The sequence below is a fragment of the Lineus longissimus genome, chromosome 1, assembly GCF_910592395.1.
Source record: "Lineus longissimus chromosome 1, tnLinLong1.2, whole genome shotgun sequence".
Taxonomy (NCBI): domain Eukaryota; kingdom Metazoa; phylum Nemertea; class Pilidiophora; order Heteronemertea; family Lineidae; genus Lineus; species Lineus longissimus.
Genome location: NC_088308.1, coordinates 2,157,907 through 2,164,109, shown reverse-complemented (window position 1 = coordinate 2,164,109; position 6,203 = coordinate 2,157,907).

The window sequence follows — 6,203 nt, the reverse complement described above, 5'->3', positions numbered from 1 at the left end:
ATAAATATCCCTACTGAAAGTTGGCTTTACTCAAGCAAGGGTACTTTAGTTATTGAAGGAATAGAATATCACAGCAAAATTTTATTTTCTCTTTGGCCTGAAGGGTCAATGTGGAGCGGAAATCTGTCAAAAAACTGATGACCAAGCTACAAATCTGACAGATCCCCTCATCAATTTTGGGGGATTAAGAGTCCAGCATAGTTTCCATGCTACAATGATAATCCCACTGGAATCATTTGGTCATCATCAAAATGCCTGATAATCAGTTGGCACACGAGCATCAGTGCTTTAGTATTGATCTGGCCTCCAGACGATGAAATCTGCCCTCCGTGTCCGATCGTTCATCACTTGGGCTCGTTTGATCACATTTCTAAACAGGAATTCAGAGTGGACACACATTTCATCTCTGTACAGTGGCATCAGCAGTCAGAATGAAGCACACAGAATGTTTTAAGGCAATTTCTTACAGCTTTATGCCAATTTCCTTTTTCTAATGTAAGTCAGATGGTCAGTTCAGATCTCGTGAAGAGGTCGGCATAGGCCGCTTTGTCTGACCATGCAGCTCTTTGCTTGCAAGTGGTTTAGCAAAGATGGACAACATGGCATTGGCATGGCATGGCATGTGTTTTCTGAATGACCAGAAACAAGTGAACTAGACTCATTTCTGAGATGCTGCCCGGATAATGTAATACCAGCTGCTCCTGTCCCCGAATCTCGATCACCCGTGCCACCATTGAAACCCACCTGCTACGACCAAATCACACATTGTTCTTGATGTTGAACATGATTTTGATTCAGACACCCCCTGGCTGAGATAGCAACAGGTATAAACCAATATCCCTTGCCCATCATCATCATGGCCTTCAGAATCTCCTAATGGCCATGATCATGTCCGGGCGGTCCCCTGTCTGCCATAAATTTCCCTGCCACCACCATCAGGTCAGGCACTTGGTCAGGCTATTCCCCATTGTGTCTGCAACAGCAATATAGAAACTGACCAGGTGAGAGAGGATTTATGCATTCCATGTCCCACCGCTGATTGGTCTGACACTTATGGACTTCATCTCCGAGTTGCCCGCAGACGGTAGAGGTCATTCTATAATCGTGCTAATCATGCAGAAGTGGAGGTTGCTGGCATTGTCTTTGGTCAAAACAGAAACAGGGAGTTGTTGGCTGATCCACGCTCTGCCGCAAAGATGATTCTAGAGCCCATCAGTGATCATGAACTTGAGAGTTCAAGTAAGGTGTCTTTCCACAAGTAACTTCCTATTCAGCTCAAGTGGCAAGGTGAATCAACGACAACACAGTCAAGGACCACGAATGCACCTTTTAACCACAATATTTCAGGTGAGAAGATTCAATCTATCAATGGGTCAAGGCAAGGCATGTGCAAGGCAGGGAAATGAACCACCTTCCAGCATTCTAATCCTCAGCACATCATCTCAATACGTCCCCAGTGCCCTGACCAGATTTCATTTCCGACACATTCAGCCCCTTCAAAATCTTTAGTATCCTTTAAGACTTCCCCACAGGGTATGAAATTAACTTCCAGACGTTGCCAATTCGTGCATATCTAGACCAGAAGGGCAAAGGTTGTCATCTAAAAATTCAATAATTCAGAAGTCTGGTAGCTCAGCAGTTACTTCTCAGCTTTACACACTTGCTCAATGAGCATCCTGTTTTACACTCTTGCTAAGGTGTGCATCCTGTGAGCACTTTTGCTCAGGTGTGCGTGGTGCTTTATATTCTGCTCAGCTGTGGCTCCTGCTTTACAAGTGTGCATCCTACTTGACACTTGCTTCGGTGTGCATCCTAATTTTAGTGCTCAGGTGTGCAGTTTGCTCAGCCTTTTTACACAAGTGTGCATTCCACTTTTCCACAAGGGAAACAAAATAAGTTTCTGCAGCCCCTTTGCCTCCAAAGATGATGACACATCATTTAAGTGCTCAGGTGTGCAGTTTGCTCAGCCTTTTTACACAAGTGTGCATTCCACTTTTCCACAAGGGAAACAAAATAAGTTTCTGCAGCCCCTTTGCCTCCAAAGATGATGACACATCATTTAAGCGATATGCTCACAGCATGAAAACTATTTCGAAGTGATGAACTTTAAATTTCAATCATTAGTCAGGAGGCTTGAAAAGTCCCGGAAGACACATCGGAGCATAAGTGACAATCAGTTTGACCTCATACTGTTGAATTGATGGACAGGGTGGCGATAAAGTAATGTTTACGAGCCACGACTGCTTTATGGGAGGCTATAATCATTATTACCGGTATCTTTAACATTATTGGTGGCCTCCAAGGCCGCTGACCGCACTCAACTATACAGTGGAACCCCGGTAACACGACCACTCATGGGACCGAGGTTGAATGGTCGTGTTACTGGGGTGGTCGCATTAGTGAAGTTGAAAATCCGGGGACAAAATGCATTATTAGGTTTTTCCACCAAAATTGTTGAACAGAAAAGAAAAAAACCAGTGAAAAAATTATTGGACTAAGAAATTTTTTCAGGGTTGGGGTAAGGGTTAGCAGAAAAAAAGTCAAAATTCTGAAAAATTTTCAAAGTCAAAAAAGTTTTGGGACTGATGATGTTGGTTCATTTTGAGCAGAAAACAAAAAACAGTGAAAACAATTTTTGGACTTAAATTTTTTTTCATCTTTCAGAGTCAAGAAAAATTTTCAGTATCAGCGCTTACACCATCAGCAAATCTGAGGCTAGGAGGAAATGCTATGCTAGCATGTGGCACAATGTTAGAAAAACATCACACCTACTCAATGGTCAGACCGATAAACTCAGTAGGATAAAGGACAAACAAGTACTTACATCTGACTTTTGGGCCCATCAGGCTGAGCATTTAGAGATGGTCTGCAGAAAGGGTCTGGTGTGATCACGAATATGCGTTGAAAACGTAGCCTTTTTCTGGAGAAAAAACAATTTTATGATCATCATTTTGGAACAGGAGTATCTATATGTATATGACATGACAACCTAACCTTGTAGTTAACCCTTTACAACCAGGAAAACTTCTGCATGAAGACTGAATAGACTATGACTACCTAATATTCAAATCGAAACTGTCAAAGTTCGAAGCATATTCAATCATTCTGAGATCCTCCCAATTTTCAATCCTGTTCCTCTAAACAGAGCTATAAATCTTTTGTCTAGACGAATGGCCGCAATGAGATCTTGCCATGCACAACAATGTCCTTGTTCCTATAAACCTCATTTAACATTCAGGTGAAAAGACAAATTATCAAAAGGATGTGATTTGGGGGATAAATCACTCTAGAACTGATATTCAGTGACATGATGAGAGTACTGAAACGCCGTTAATGTCAGGACAACAGGCTAGTTGTTAATTATAGGATATATATAATAAACAGGAAACACGGATCACATGAGACACGTGATTACCGAAGGTCAACAACTTCCTGGCAAAGAAAGGCGGCAAAATGTCCTAAGATGACAACGAAAGAGAACTTTCGAAAAAAGTAACATTAGGTAATTGCCATTTATAGAGTTTACTAATAACAACTCATTGCTCTGCCAATTTTATTTGTGAAGCTTAGCTTAGTGCATTATACAATTGCAATACTTCGTCCAAAGGTCCTGATTTACCTCAAGTAGATATCCATGATTTTGTGATGTGCTCTCAATGGTGTAGAGTGTACCCATTGTTTTAAAAAACAGACAAATGCCTGAATTTTTACAATCAAATGAAAAATACAGTGGAACCTCCCTTAGCGGACACATCTCTATAAAGGACAACCTCTCTATCAAGGACACTAGTTTTGGCCCCAAATTGGTTGGTTCCATTCAATTTGACCTCTCTAATGAGGACACCTCTCTATTAAGGACAGCACTTGTCAGTCCTGAGGTTGTCCTTAATGGAGAGGTTCTACTGTAGCGAAGACTATCGAGACAATCTTAGGAAACAGCAAACAAATATAGATAGAGAATTTGTCAAGGTCCTCACTACTGCAAGATGTGAGAAAAATCAAGAAAACAAAAGATGCAAATTTATCAGCCGTCATAGATAAACAAGGCTGCTGCTCTGACAGGCTGAAATACAATCCATAATGCTATCAGCTTATTGATCACCGAATTGAAATTTTCAAACAGTGAGCTTGTAGCGACGTGCTCCAGATCCCATCGACAGATCTGGTCGCAGGCGCACCGGCTCCATAGACATCACGTGAGCAGACTGAAGGACATTCAAATACCGAGTAGCGTTCAATGCATCCAATATTTCTTTAGCTGTCACAAAAATTCGAATCGAGCGAAAAGAACAGATGAAATCTTACAAGATTCTTTTAAAACCAAAGGGAATTTAGTTTTTGATGAAAAATTTCATATTAACCCCTTCTGTCTTGGTCATCTGTTTTGTCAATACCTACATGAATCCCAATCTGCATTAACTCATTATGTAAATGAAATTCAGGAATCGAACAGATATTTTGTGAGCATTTGTGCCAATTCTCCCCCGGGCAATGATTAGGAGAAACAAAATACATGATAACAAACAGTTATCCATCTTTCCCAATAATCTGAAGTCCAGATTCAACTGGATTCATTGATTTGATAATTTGAACCCTTAAAACCAGATATGTATTTTTTTTCATCATTTTCTCCTGGTGCCATCTGGAAAGGGAGGTTGGAACTTCAAAACAGTAGAAAAAATATAAGAGGGCTTCGTTGCCAAAGGTGCGGCAATAGGTTCATTGAATATTCATGATGAGATGTCCACCTACTAGAAAAAGCAATGGGTACGCCTTCTTCTTAGATCAAACATAACTTAAAGACCAGAATTATGATATATAATGATAGATGAGGGTCCCAATAAAGGGACAGTTGTATCTTCTACTGGAAGATATGTTTTTAAATGGGATGCAGTTTTCATTGAGCGGTAAGGAACATGTCAACCAGATGAGGAGTCTACAATTACAGTGGAACCTCCCATAGCAGCCACCTCTCTATTAAGAACCTCTCAAATTAAAGGACTGACTAGGTTTGGTCCCAAATTGGTTGTTTCCATTCAACTTGACCTCTCTAATCAGGACACCTCTCTATTAAGGACAGCACTTGTCAGTCCCGAGGGTGTCCTTAATAGAGAGGTTCTATTGTACTATCTAAAATGACAAAAATAACTCATTCAAACATGGTACATTGTAGTTTGCTTATAAACCACCATAAGTTCTGGAAAACCACCTTAATTGTTTGAGTTTATAGAGTGGAACCTCCCTTAGCGGACACATCTATTATGGACAACCTCTCTATTAGAGACACTCATTTTAGTCCCAAATAGGTTCTTTCCATGCAGTTTGACCTCACTAATCAGGACACCTCTCTTTTAAGGACAGCACTTGTCAGTCCCGAAGCTGTCCTTAATAGAGAGGTTCTACTCTACTATCTAAAATGACAAAAATAACTCATTCAAACATGGTACATTGTAGTTTGCTTATACACCACCATAAGTTCTGGAAAACCACCTTAATTGTTTGAGTTTATACTTTCGTCACTCCTGCAACAGTTATTACAGCCCTTATTACATTGGGATATACAGCCCCTGATAGTTTTAAAGGGAGATCATCACGGATTCTCAACAAGTAGGGCAGAAGTTTGAATCCAAACCAATTCAATATGTTCTTAACAATGGCAACACTAAAAGCTTGCCAAAATGTTGACCACATCTTCATATGTCAAATGATCTACCTGGAAAGGTCTAATTTCAAGGGATTCCTCCACTTGTCATCAGGTCTCAAGGGACCCAGAATTCGAAGTATACATCGTTTACCGAGTACCAATCATATAATGCATCTACTGCACAAGGGCAATAGGCATTCCCAAACCCCTATAGAAAAAGCTAGAAAATGTGTTTAGTTCTCCCAAACAAGCCAATCAGCTTACAAAATATACATCATTACACAAATAGGCTACAGCAGGGTACTTCTCGGTTACCTCGAATTCATGGTCCCTGGAGAACTGATCATCATCGATTATGCTTATTTTTGGGAGGACTGACTAAGGCAGGACTAACAACTTGACTGATCCCTTTGCCTTTCATTCCAAGACGTTGGGGGGGGGGGGGGGGGCTAGCCCTTACATCGACTTGAGTAATATCTAATCAAGACACAGCAACACCCAACATCAGCATGAAGGTGACGCATCCTTAGTTGTGTAATAAAACTCATCTCACTAACGG